This window comes from Odontomachus brunneus, unplaced genomic scaffold, assembly GCF_010583005.1.
Source record: "Odontomachus brunneus isolate Ranch 3 - 2012 unplaced genomic scaffold, Obru_v1 Obru_scaffold_256, whole genome shotgun sequence".
NCBI classification, from domain to species: Eukaryota; Metazoa; Arthropoda; class Insecta; order Hymenoptera; family Formicidae; genus Odontomachus; species Odontomachus brunneus.
The window spans coordinates 345,639-360,427 of record NW_022639706.1 but is presented as its reverse complement, the minus strand read 5'-3'; the positions used below and the strand labels follow the sequence as shown (position 1 = coordinate 360,427).

At 38.9% G+C, this 14,789-nt stretch overlaps 2 protein-coding genes across 5 annotated transcripts in view; one reads left to right on the top strand and one right to left on the bottom strand.

Moving 5' to 3' along the window:
- LOC116852775 (oxidative stress-responsive serine-rich protein 1) overlaps nt 1-4,455 on the top strand; it is a 33,163-nt gene extending 28,708 nt beyond the window's left edge. The window contains exon 3 of the mRNA XM_032833423.1: nt 3,665-4,455. The gene's annotated coding sequence lies outside the window, so the exon portion shown is untranslated. The remainder of the gene's footprint in view (nt 1-3,664) is intronic.
- The window catches only part of LOC116852774 (tyrosine-protein kinase Src64B), a 64,010-nt gene that overhangs the window by 23,795 nt on the left and 25,426 nt on the right, over nt 1-14,789 (bottom strand). The gene's annotated exons all lie outside the window — the stretch shown is intronic.

Below are 14,789 nucleotides of genomic sequence, written 5' to 3'. Positions count from 1 at the left end.
GTGCGCGTCGCGCGCCACGTTAACACAGACTCGTTATTTCCACCGCTGCATGCGATCGACCGTAACCAGTAGCGGAAATTCTCCGAGAGAATATCACGCAAAGACACAATTTTTCGCGACCCCTTTACGAAGCCATGTCTCTCCAGCTTAAAGTCGATCTTCCTCCCGCTCGAACTTGAGCATCGCGAATTCCCAATGGAACATTTCCTCCTGCCCCGCTTCCTTCCACCCTCCGTCGCCGTCGCGTGCAGCGGTTCTGCATTATTTACGCGTGTTTGTTTTCAGCGCGACGGGTGTGTTTGCTGCCGCGAAACGGAACGCCGCAGTTCCGATCACGGCGGGAGCAACGACGACGTGACGATCATCCCGCGGCCGTGCGAGCATCTCCACGTCGTCGATCAAATCGAGGGCTTTCGGGTTTCTGGAGCACTTGGCCGTACAGTTTTAAAGGTCGGCGCCCTGTTCTCCTCCCCTGCCTGCTTGCCACCCTCCCCTGACGCGGCTAGCTAGCTTAGTTCGCTCGATATCTCGAAGCTGTTGTTAGGTCGAGCTCGCGGCGACTTCCTGGCGGGCGAACCGCGGCACAGCCCACTCGCACCGTTACGATGCCAGGCTCGATAAGGCGGTCCTTGTTAGGGATGAGTTGGCGAAAACTCAGCCATCGATATTCCATCGGGGGCGCATTCGCCTCGCTCTTTCCCCGCGCGCTCGCAGACGACCCGCACGATTTAAATTATTCCGACTCGCGAAATCGCACGTCTGGGGCGATCTCCATCGATCACGAATTATTCGATCTTCTAATGCTGCGCTGTTCAGTAAAACTTATGAACGTAAGACATCGATGACTTTTCCTCGCAAACAGCGATCACGTTTTTGAGAGATAAAAATTCATAGTAGAGGAATCTCTGGAGGTCCTAAGTAACGAGAAAACTCGTCTTTCGGATTCTCCAAATGTGCTCTGCTTTAATGACATTTTACTTTGAAACTCGACTATCGAGATATCTATTCGACGTAGAGAATTATTACGAATTCGCAAAAAAAGAGAGGGACCAATGCAAAAAGAGAGGAACTCAGTCGAATTTTCTTTTTCTGGTGAATAACGAGAATGTAATGAACGAAAATTCACAATGAAAATTCACAATGAAAATTCACATGCGAGATGTCAACCTCTTTAATTGTTTTCGCGATTATTCCTCAATTTAGGAGAATTAGCTACGCGCGCTGCTCAACATGAAACTACACCCTGAGAGAATACATATCTAAGAAATAAAAAATATTTATCTATATATTTACAATTTATATATATGATTAATTATTACTTTTTATTATATATATGATTAATTATTACTTAATAAATAATTAATTTATATATATATATATATATATATATATATAAAATTAATTTATAATTTTTATATATATAATAGAATGTCTGTCTATATATTCCCAATGTAAACCTCGGAATTTTAAGTAACGAGAAATTTCTTTTTTTCTTTCAATTTCTCCACAAATGTACCTTCCTTTAACGATATTTTGCTTTAAGAAATTCGGTTTGTTGAGAGGCTTAATACCTTCAACAGCGGGAATTACGATCTTGTGGAAAAAGAGGCGACCAACGCTTGATTGAATTTTCTTTTCCCCGTAAATAACGAGAGAGTACAAAATTTAAACGACGTAAATTTATAATGAGGTCCTCGGAGTTCCAAGTAATAAAAAATCTCGTTTTCCTCAAGTCTTCTAGATGTATTCTCCTTTAACGATATTTTGATTTGAAACTTGGTCGTCAAGAGATACCTACTCGACGTTGCGAATTACGCAAAAGGGGACGACCGATGCTCAATCAAATTTTCGCTTTCCTCGCGAGTAACGAAGATGCAGGTTGAAAAGATCAAAATTTTTATAACGGTGACCTCAAAGTTCCAAGTAACGAGAAATCTCATTTCCTTCAAGTTTCCCGAATATACTTTTTTTAACGACATTTTGCTTTGAGAAACTCGGCCATTAAGAAGTTTAATATTCTCAATCGAGAATTGCAAGCTCACGCAAAAAGAGGGCTCACGCAAAAATGCTCGATTGAATGTACTTTTTCTTGTGAATAACGAAAGTACAAGCTTAAAAGACAAAAATTCCTAATGAAGAACTCGAAGTTCTAATAAGAAATCTCGCTTCTGAAGTTCCCGTTTTCACATCTCATTCCTCGGGTCCCTTCAGATGTACTCTCTTTTAACGAAACAGTTTGATTTAAAACTCGGTCGTCGAGAGATACGTATTCGACGAATTACAACGTCGCGCGAATTACGAGCTCGCGAGGGAAAAGGAGGAGAGAGCCGGTGTCCAATCGAATCTTCGCCGCGGGAAAAAAACCCAATTCTGACCGGCCGTAGCGCAATATACGTCCGCACAGTTCTCCATGGCGTTAACCGAGCTTTCAAACACTTCTGTACACATATATTTTTCTTTCTCATTCACCCTTTGCACATGCACGTTCGCCTGTTTGACCTGGCTCTCTCGACGCTACTGTGTAAAAAGACTCGCGGAGCGGTAAAGTAGGTACTTCACCGGCGGCCGAACTATTGATAGCACTACCAACGTGGCCTTTGAGAGATTCGTCTTGGTCCCCGCCTTCTTTTTTAGACTGCTTCATTCGACTTGCCGCGTGGGCACGACCGGCCGTCTACCCACGCCATCGTCGTCGTCGTCGTCGTCGTCGTCGTCGTCGTCGTCGTCGTCGTCGTTGTCGTCATCGTCATCGTCGTAGTTTCTCCAGCCAGTCCAGCGAACACCCCGGCTAACTGGAGCTCAACGCGAAAAATCGCGCTTTATAGTCCCCTGACAGTCGTATAATACCCGTCGCGTTATCGTTCATTCGCGACGGATCAAGCCGGCGATGGCCGCTAACGAGGTGCCGTATAGCAACGTTTCTATCCGACCGAATCGTCCCGCGAATAGCATCCGCGAATAGGCGACAGTAAAATACCGCATTTCGAGATGTCGACCTCTTTAATTGTTTTCACGATTATTCCTCAATTTAGGAGAATTAGCTACGCGCGCTCAACATGAAATTATATACACTCTGAGAGAATACATATCTAAGAAATAAAAAATATTTATCTATATATTTACAATTTACATATATGATTAATTACTTGATAAATAATTAATTTATATATATAAATAACTTATTTATTTATATATATAATTAATTTATAATTTTTATATATATAATAGAATGTCTGTATATTCCCAATTAACTCCTAAACTCTTTAACCGAAATATAAAATTTTTCCAATAAGAAAATATAAGTTTTCTTATTGGAAAAGTTATAGTTTTCTTCAAACTTTAATTTTTCAAATTTTCTTCGTGTATATTTCTCTCTAGGATCCTGCGGAAAATACAGGCTACATGAAACTCGGACAGCCCATCTCTTCCCCCTGATTTCATTCCCTTGACACTTTGTGAGAATTTAAGTTTATATCTTACTAGGTATAAGAGAAACTGGGCGATGGCGAGTAGCTTAAGCTAAAATATCTTTAAAATATAAGAAAATATACATTTTCTCCAAGTTTTAGCTTTTTATGAAAGCAATTGTTTACTCTATTTAAGTAAAAGAATTAAAATCGATACGTGATTTGCACTCACTGAATAAATATTTCTTATTTTTCAGATATTTTTCCTGTCAGTGTGGAAAAGTTTTCGCGAAGAAGAAACTCCGCTCAAAAAAGTTCGCATCTTGTGAAATTCCGTTGGCATCTTCGACGACGACAACTTTGCGAACGGAAATCGCACACGAAAGAACGTCGAAGTGTGCCTTACTTTCTGAAAACGATTAATTATAATTCATGTTTATAACGAAAAACACGATATCACCGAAACGTATAATTGCAAAGAGCGTTTGTAGGTTCATCGAATTACGAAAAGAGAACGCGAGTGTATAAATACCCTCTCGAATAAAATAAATATTCCAATTTCTATCGTATCCAATTTCTATCGAATATGTCGAATATGTAACATATTGTACGTGCATTTTTCTCTTTTTACTTTGGCATCGTGAGGCGGCATATGCACTAGCCGGTTAATCGATTTTCTAAATTACTGGAACGCGGAAATTTATTGATAATTTCGATGAAGCATGAAATTGCCTGTGCGATGTTGCCCCGCCGGGATGTAAATTACACCCGGCCCTGACCATTCTCGAGTTAAACACGTCTGGCACATGCAATCGCGATTAAACGTATCTAAGATTAAGCGAGGATTACGTCCATTAGAGGGACTCAAGATTGTAGCTCAGAAAAGTGGACAGAATAACCCGCGCGTCTAAAAATGAAATTCAACGGACGTTAATGTGTACAATATTTACATTGAATAAAGTAATATAATAACATTAAAATCACTGTCTTTACTTCTTGCATTATCATATTACAATATAACCAACACAACATTAACTTTTTAATTTATTAATTGACAAATAATAATAATCAGTCGCGAAGGATCTGCGTTACAAGTACGAGAGAAATCGTACCCTCGTTTTAGAAATTACAGTAATATTAATTAGTAATCGTTCGTATATCATTAGGCAATTATATATTAGTGACTAACTTATAGTATGTTAATTGTTTAGTACATTACAGCTGGCGAGTAATAATTAGCAACGAATCAGAGACTCACGTTAGAAACGTGAAAAACGCTCGGCGAAGTGCGAAGGATTGTCTGCGCTATTTACCAATTTGATAATAACAGAAGCGGGGAACCGAGGGTGTCACAACGGCGTATACGTTGTTAACCGCGAACTCAATCATGAAAATCCGCCGGCGAGCGAGACCTTTGTGAAACGAGTTGCATGTGTTTCGGTGTAATTACGATCCTCGATATTGCATCCTTGGTCGCATTAGCAGCTGTGATTTTCGATAGGGTGTGTCGCGCGTGTACACAGAGGGAATACAATTGACAGTTACAATGCGTGCGTGTACGTACGGTGCAAAATATATGGCGCTTTTAACGCGATCGCGGGTCTCGAATTAACATTTAGAGTAATTTGTTTGTCGCGTGCGAAATTATTGCAATACTAACATGGATTCCTTCGCTGGTATGATATTGCCGAACGAGATAAAGAAATAAAGAGGCAAAGGCGCAGAAAGAGAGAGATAAAGAGAGAGAGAGAGAGAGAGAGAGAGAGATTGATTTAATAAGATTTAGGGTAAAATTAAAGTATATAGTAGTACACTGAGAGAAAAATCTAAAAATTAATAAATATTTATTGGATTAATTTATATTTAATGGATTCTAATAACATATTTATTTAAATCTAAATTATTTTATTTAAGTAAAGTAAACAATTGCTTTCATGAAAAACAAAGGTTTCACGAAAATAAGTATTCTCTTATTTGTAACATATTTTACATTAGTATAAACATAAATATATGTGTTTTATTGATACCCATCACAAATAAATATTCCTTATTTTTTAGATATTTTTTCTCTCATTGTAGGAGTATAATATGTTTATGCGTGTATGTGTGTATACAACAATAAAATGAAAAAGAGAGAAAACAGAATATCATAACAGATATAACTCAATAATATAAAGTTACAGATGAAATAATAAAATGAAAGGGGAACAGAAGAAATTTTAATTAATAATCAAAAAAAAAAAAGAAAGAGAGAGAAAGAGAAGGGAAGAGCGCAATCGTCGATGCGTGATCGTGCGAACGCACGTCTCGAAATCCAGTTTGAAATGGCGCAATTGATAAATTCCGCGGAATAAACACACGCGCGCGTAATTTTGCACGATAATTAAGTGCGCTTCACCGAAACGTATTGTTCCCGCATTCCGCGCTAGAGCTTGCGGAATAAATGAATAGCTGATGCGTAAACACGTAACGAATTTAAATGTAATTAGGAGTGGTTATTGTCGGAGAATGATTTCGGGACATTTTCGCTGGCCAATCGATAGTGCGAGTGCGTGCGGAACGTGACGAATGACGAGTGCGCCGTTTCTCCAACAAAACACAATCGTCACTCGCACATTCTTTCAGTTATTCATCGTTCGATATGAGAATATACAGTAGACGGATGTTGGGGGCGAAATATGAATGTAGCAAATTACAAGCGACACGACACTCCAATTGCGCTCTGGCAAACGGCGACGACTTGAATTTCACTGTAATCAGACCGCGATTTAATTTCCACTATGCTCGGGACGTTTGTATATCACGGCGATCAACAGGGAAGTATTGAGACACGGCGGGGCGGCACACGCCGCTTGTTTATCGATAGTTGTGGAGCAGGAAGTCGAGGCAGCGCGAACTTCAGCGAGGCGAAGGCGTATCGTATCGTCGATCGCGTCGGCGCCGATAAATCCGCCTGTTCACAGCCACGTAGCAACGAACGAGCGAAAGAACGAATGAACGAACGAACCAACGAGCGAGCTTCCTCATCGTCGCCATCGCCGCACGAGAACCCGTACACATCCGAGGCTACGGCCCTGGAAAATCGCTCCGCTTCGGCCGAGAGAGCGACAGAAACGTAAAGGGTGTTACCGTGCGCGCTTGCCGGTGTCTATTAATGTCGCGGGCCTATTTCCGGATATATCTCGTTGCCGTGCGAAAATTTACCTCCCTCTCGCGGAACGGATATCGATCGATACGCGCGGCCGCGATGACGGTCGAAAGGTGAGGTGGCGACGAGGGCGCGAGCGCGAACAAGCTCGCTTTTGCCGCTGCGAGGCCTTCGCAACAGCCGATCTTGCGATTTCGCGAGCAGGAATAATGGGAAGGAAAAGAGCGGCCCCGTGAGATTTGCCTCGCGGTCTTCCTCGGTCAATTATGTCACTCGCATCTTCCTGTGGACACGTTTCGCTTGGCGCAACGGAAGAAAAGGGTTATAAGAAAAGAGGATCATAAAAAGCGGAAGGAATCGCGAGAAACGGGAGAGGAGTGAGATTATAAGGACCTGTATAGAAGGTCGGTCGCTTATAGACCCCGAGCGTTGTATTCTCGTCACGCATTTAGGGCTAAAAGTGGACGGTTCCATCCTCCTTTCAGGCTGCTTAAATGCGTTTCTCCATTTCTTACACTGAGAAAAAGGTTCAATAATAACCGTCAAGCTTGAATAATAGTTGCCAGATGCTTCGGAGAAATAGATTTAGGTTTCACACACAGGTGAGTATCATTAAATAATTCCGAAAGCATTAAGAGATGACCTTAGCAAGACTCAGTGAGTCAGTTGGTAAGGCTTAATCTTATCTGTCGCGAAAACTTTGCGATTATTACCAATTCATGTGGCACGTGTCACCAAAATTTATTAAATAAAATTATATGTTTTTAATGATAAAATTATTTACTAATTATCACCAAAATCGCTCGGTATTACTTACCAAGCCATTTATAATTGACTCAACTAAATGGAGAATTTGGTTTACTAATTATTTTGCAATTATTACCAAACAGTTGATAATATTTACTTCAACTAATTACTAAAATGCTTAATAAATTGCACTATTATACTTAATATAATACTTAATCAATTGTATTGTTGCACTAAAATGCTTAATCAAATGCATTTGTTAACTATCACAAGGTTTTTTCCATATACAATATGTCTCATATCGTACAAATGATATATAATAAGTCGTACAAGTGACTAATGAAGAGCAAAAGGATTGAATGGAATTACATGCGCGGTGTGTGTAGAATTATTTTTACATAAGTCTTCTCATAAAAATAAAAACAAATATACGTGTACCCTTCAAGTTGTACATTCAACAGTGGATTCGCAGGTCTTAAAACACTTTTTGGGGTAGCTATAATCAACGATAGGATTCGAAGCGCGAATTCTATTCGCAAGAAGATATTCTAAAGCCCGTATTAATAGTCGTTACTAGAAACTTGCTTCACTCAGGTAAGACACTCAGATTTTAACTTAAAGTTAGACCTGAGTTTCTCAGCTGAATTGCGATTGTAAATGTAATGTCACATGTATTATATAATTCAAATAAAGAACTTTCATTTCAAACTCTAAATTCAGATTTGAGTATTTCACGTAGGATTTGCGTAGGAAAGCGGAAATTTTAAGTAACGATTATTAATACGAGCTTAAATATCGTAATTACGCTCATAGACATGTACATACAAAAGCGCACGAAATATAAACTTAAAATTAGAACTCTGCCTCGGATTCCGTTGCGAATTACAAATTGTAACTAAAAAGCAGCGCGCTATAATAATTTGCTACGTTATCGATTAAATTTGAGGCGTCTTTCTCTCTCTCTTATTCTTTTTCCAGAAACATGATATTTCATATTTCGACACCGACATATATCTTGTAAGCGGCTTTCGTGAGCGGATATCAGCGTCGATATCAATGGAAGACTTCCGACATCGCATAGCGCCGGATAAACGCTTGTGCCCCGAATTCAAGATATTTGATCTCTCTAAAGCTAGCAGAAACAAATCAGAAGAATCAAATCGGACTTCCTACATTATTTAGTATCCATCTTGTACTAATTTGTACCACCAAAAAAATTTTTTATACTTCTCGTGCTATTTTAGAAAAAAAAAACAGTAGCGTTGCTAACTTAATATTAAGCCAGCAAAACTGTACGAAAAAAAGAAAAAATATATAAGTAAAAGACTTTATACTCGAATTTATACTAATTTGTATCACCAAAGGAAATATTAAACTTTGCGCCATTAAAAAGACAATAGCAACATTGTTATCTTAATATTAAGCCAGCAAGACTACACAAAAAAAAGCGTAGAAATAGAAAAGCCTGAATCTGTAGTAATTTGTACCATTAAAAAATTTTAATTTTGCATTCATTCTTGTTGAAGGAACCCCCGATTTTGATACCATCTATATTATATTACTAGTATATAAAGATACTTTACTCTTGAGGCTAATAGATTGGATGTGATTTTCGAAAGAATGATATTTTATACATAGGTACAAAATCTGAAATTTTATATTGGAGTAATACAAATTACTGCGTCACTGCTGTGAGAATATGGATTATTTCTGCTGGTAACTTTGGTTTTGAGATCAATAAAGGTGGAATCAATCGGAGGTTGCTTCTACAAAAATGAATACAAAATTAAAATTTTTTGGTGGCACAAATTAATACAAATTCGAGCCTTTCTCTTTAAGTTGTTTCTCTTTTTTCTTTTCAGGTGATATCGAGCGACCCAATAAATGGCTTGATTGCGAGTCGCGGCACGATCGGCCGTCCAGCCAGCCAACCGATCGATCAATGCCGCCGCAGAGATTTCGCAGTTACTGGATGCATCGTGAGCAAGCAAGATACCAAATTTATCTCGTTGCAGCCGGACGCGAGTATGTGTTGCGGAATGCGATGTTTCGCATTAAGTAACCGAAAGAGCTCGCGCGCAGACGTGGCGCGTTTAGCGTGTCCGGCGGTAACATGTGATAGTTTACGGCTTATATACGAAGAGAATACTATAGTGCTTTTCTTTTTTCACATAAGTTGTTTTCAATTTTACTATGTTTTTAGTGGTCCAGGAATAGACTGTCATTAAGGCCTACCTTGCCAAGGAACATAGTAAATTTCGCTAAAAATAGCGTAGCAAGTGTTTTAATAGTACATTTGGTCGTAGTTATGCGAAAATGATCCGACCCACATGAGTTGTTTTCCACGTATGTTTCTCACGCACGTTTCAAGGAAAATGAAGAATATAAATGAAAAATTTTCAGATCATATTCTATTTCGCGCATGCTACAAATATTTAAGAAAATCAAGTGCGATTTAGGGAACTAGTATGATTTCGGCAACTCTTCCTTATGCATCACGATACCAAGTGAGTTTTATGATATAATGCCAAAATTATATAACGTTATAACGTAAAATTATATTAAAATTATATAAAAGAGAAACATGTAAAAAATTAATTCGATCAGCGCGCGTTAACATCGCGAATATCCTAAAGCCCGTTGGAGCAGAATTTCTTACTTTCAAAAGTGCCGTCGTTTACACCTGACGAGTAATTAAGTGCATGCAACGTTCCGGCGACAGGACGTCGCCTTCACGGTGATTACACAGCAAACGATCGAACGAAGTCTTTTCCGCGAGGAACTACGCGAACGGCAAGACGACGAAAAATAAAGGGACAGAAAGCGTAAAGTAATTTTTTACGATCGCGAGAAGAAATGTTGTCGCGTGTACAACGCGCGAAGCGAAGGCAGGAAAAGGAAGATGAGGATCAGCGCGCGCGGTCGGTCGGTATGTATTTTTAAGCGATCGCAGCTGCGGTTTGCGCCAAGATTAGATAATACGCCGCTGCGCACCCGCCTTGACGAAATCCCGTGTGCATCCTGCCTCAATAAACATGTATATTCTCCTCCTTGGGAGAGAGAGAGAACCGCGTCTTCAGATAGGCAAAAACCCGCAGGATGGTAAACGATGTAATCTTGAATAACAGCGCACGGTTATCGGCGAAGATATATTGTGGGGAGACTGTCTTTAAAGAGCACGACGATCTCCTCACATCGTCGCATCATGAAAGAGACCACGATCGGTTTTATGCGTTTAGTCGCGGCGTTCCGCGTGCAACGAGCGCGTGTCGCCGTGAACGGATACTCTCGTTGAATGCGAATATCGTGCGAATGTCATCGGTAAAAAAAATTACTATAGAGTTTTATAAGAGATTTTGTAATAAAGAATAGATTGAAGTCCTACGGTAACTCATAATCTTTTCGTTCTATATGTGCTACTTATATTTTAGAAATATTTTATTAAAACACTTGCTGAAATATTTTATTAAAACACTTGCTGTGTTTCTAAGGAAATTTATTATGTTTCTTGGCAAAATGGATATTATTGACAATATATTTCTGAACTACAGAAAACATAGCGAAATTGAAAAGAATTTATACGAAACAAAACTATAACATTTTCTCCGTGTAGGAAACTATCGCGTCACAATTTCAAAAGTATGATACAACAAGGATTGCCTAAATGTTTCACTGGTAACTCAATCGTTGATATCCGAAAACGCTCTACCAGCCCGTTCGCCGCACGAGGGAAAACGAAGTTTCACGATGTAAAAAAATCGGAAAACTCGTTTCGGAAATTTTCATTCCGCCAGGCGTTTTCAGGAAGTACCGTTCGATCAAAAAAAAAAGCTATCGTAAAATTAATTCGTACAAACTGTCTTGTCACGGTCTAGCTTTCACAGCGTACATATTTTTTCTATTATATAAAAATCATGAGAGGACACCGAAAGGAAATTTCAAACCAATTCGGAGCATATTTTTCAACCAAGATAGAAGTACTAATATTTAGACACTAATAACATTGATATTTAATTCTGAATTCAATTCTTATTCTTGTTTTGGTTTTTAAATAGCAATATTTAAACTTTCAATGTAAAAAATATAAACATATATTAAATATATATGTTAGACGTTTAAATATTTGCATTTAAAGATCAAAACAATAAAAATATCCAGAGTTAGGTACCATGTATTATTAGCGTCCAGGCATTAGTACTTTTATCTTACCCTTATTCGGGAAAAGTCACGTGTTATCCTACCCTTGCTATTGCGGATTCTCCTGAATCCCGAAAGAATCAGGAACATCGACTTGAGCTGAGAACGACGAAGGGTAGTCCGACGGGTAATCTCGTGCAGCGTCATGCGTGTGCTGCTGCGTGTTACAACATTGGTTCTTAAAATTCTTTTTTCTCAGAGATTTCTTTCTCTTGGGAACTCCGTTATATACACTTCAGATAATCCCGAAAATCCTTAACTTTCGAAACTTCTTCGTTCAAGGACCTTCATTTCCGATAGTTCTGTTTTAAGTATTGCTTACATTCATTAAAGAAATATCCATACCTCCTGTTGGAACGAAGATCGATCCGCGGATTTTACAGTTCTAATTTTCGGGAGTAACGCCGTCTCTCCCCGTACCGAGTCCAAATAAAGTGTTTTTTACAGCGTGTCTCACAGCTTCCACCCCAACGTTCCAATCCAACCGTTTTTATATCTTTCGATCCTGCCGCCAGGTGGTTACGAACGTGAGTGTGTCGCGGCATGATAATGAATGTGAAAAATAAAACGGCTCAACTAGTACAGAAAATATCGCTCTCAAGAGCAATGAACGAGAACTGAACAGACAGACATATGGATATTTTTTTACTTCAACAGGAAGTTTGATAATTTTTATCGAAGGTGGTAATCATGAGCCAGAATTTTCTACGATGTACGCGTTTGACAGCACTCGCACTGAGAGAAATGGCTTGGTGAATGACACTATACTCGTCTTATGAAAGTAATATGGTGAATTTATATGCGATATCTGGTTTACATATCCAATATTCTGATTACGATGCCTCGACGCATCTGGTAGTCAATACCGAGATATTTAGTTGTAGATATCTAAACAGTTTGGTAATTCTCTCTAGACGTGTGGTACTATTGACGCGATAGTTAATTGTTACTCGCTGCGACGTTTCCTTTTTTATCTATACTAATTTGTAAAGACGTCGGTGCTATAAAAGAGTAAACCGCTGAAATATTTGGAAAAATGAAATTTCTTAAAATATGTCGACGAATTTAGAAATAAATATATGAAGATTATATACAGTAAATATATGAAAATTATATACAATATGGTTAGATTTTAGGTTAGGTAAGAAGTCTAACACTACTCCATAACTGTATTCATAACATTCACCAAATGAATTGTATGCTGTACCAGACGGTTTGATGAACATTTAAACATTTCTGTAATGCTACTTAGACAATGCGCTCACCAGATATTTTGGTATCATTGACTAAATATCTTGTTACACGATTATAACGGTATCACCATACCGTTTGATAAACCTAAATAGAATTTTGGCTAGTATCATCAGACATTTCCCTCAGTGCATTTGTACTAATTTGTAAAGACGACGGTGATATAAAAGAATAGACGCTGAAACCGTCAGATATTTGGAAGAATGGAATTTCTTAAAATATGTCGACGAATTTAAAAGTAATATATGAAGATTATATACAGTAAATATATGAAAATTATATATATAATTGTACTCAAAATATTCATCAAATGAATTGTATGCTGTACCAGACGATTTGGTAAACGTATTTAAGTATCACTGTAATGCTACTTAGACAATGCGCTTACCAGATAGTTCTCATTGACTAAATATCTTGTTACACGATTATTTACCATACCATTTGGTAAATCTAAATAGAATTCTGATTAGTATCATCAGATATTTCCCTCAGTGCGTCATCAGCTTTGGATTTTATGATATTTATCGGGCTATACGTATTTGTCCGGACGTGAATCTAACCTAAAATTAAATTATCAGAAGAAGCTTTAAGATAAAGATTTCAAAAACTTGTTATGCACGCGACTGCGAACATGTACGTGCTCGACGTTTAATCGACGTTTAACCGCCGACAGATTGTATGGACGGACAACAATCGCGTACCAGAGGAGGAGGAGGAGGAGGAGAAAGAGGAGTGCACACAAGGGGAGACGACGGCAAAAGGAGCGAGCGAGGATATGTAGTCAACCCTCCGCGAGGACCGGCACCTCATCATTAACCGCGCGCTGCCCGGACGTGTTTCCGCGATCAAAGTGTGAGAGGGGACCGTGCCCTCATCACGTGGAGCGCAGATGGGCCCCTCGTGGCCCGCCTGGGTGTTTTACGGCTTGTCCGATTGTGCGCGGCACGCGAGCACGCGTATCCAACCACCACCGAAGCACTAACCGCGTAACTGCTTTTTCGTCGACTGTTACAGAGCGTATTTGATCGAACGGAGTGAGCGACGTACACGATCCAACACGACACTGATGTGTACCCGACCAAAAAATTAATCACTCGAAAAATTGTCCATCCGGAAATATCTTGTAAGGAAAAAGTATCAATTCCCGGACATGTATCTCATGATCTTATAGTTTCTTGATCTTTAAATATATATAATTATATATAATATAATTAAATGTATATTATAAATATATATTCTCAATACAAAATACATGTATATGTATATACATATACATACAGAAATGTATATATATGTATGTATATACATTTTTTGTTGAAAGTTCAAATATCTATTTAAAGACCAAAACTATTGAATATAATAATGTCCAGGATAGGTACGCGCGTACCTAATTCATAAATATATTTTAAAAAACTAAAAAATATACATATATTTTTTTGTGTTGAAATTTTAAATATTTGTATTTAAAGACCAAAACAATATGAATGTTGTGATTAGATACGTGTCCGGGCACTGGTACCTTTACCTTTCATCATAATTTCAACTTGGATTGGTTTCTCATTAAAATTGTTACACGAGATCTTCTGGTGAAAACGAGAGAACGATCGACTTTATCGCCAGAACAACAGGTTTATCACGTGAGGATTATTGAGCGATTGCAAAAATCCATTCGTTTTTTCGTCTCTTTTTTCCCCTTCGAGGATTGACTCCTCGGGAAATAACGTAGAGAGCGACGATCAACGCGGATACAAGCGGCACGTCTCGTTTGAGGAATCGCGGTCGAGAGTCCCGATTCGAGGGCTGTTAACCCCGCGATGGATGGCTGACGAAATGGGACGCGACTGGGTGCGGAGTTGTGTCGCGGTATCTCAGGGATCCGAAATGGAAAATCACGAGAGCAGTTGGATTACCCGTCTATTTCGACGTCTCGAGCCGTTTATTTTGAACGTGACACATGTGAGATGTTTGGGGATGCTTTTAGAATGGATACATCGGTGTCGCTCTCTCTCTCTCTCTCTCTCTCTCTCTCTCTCTCTCTC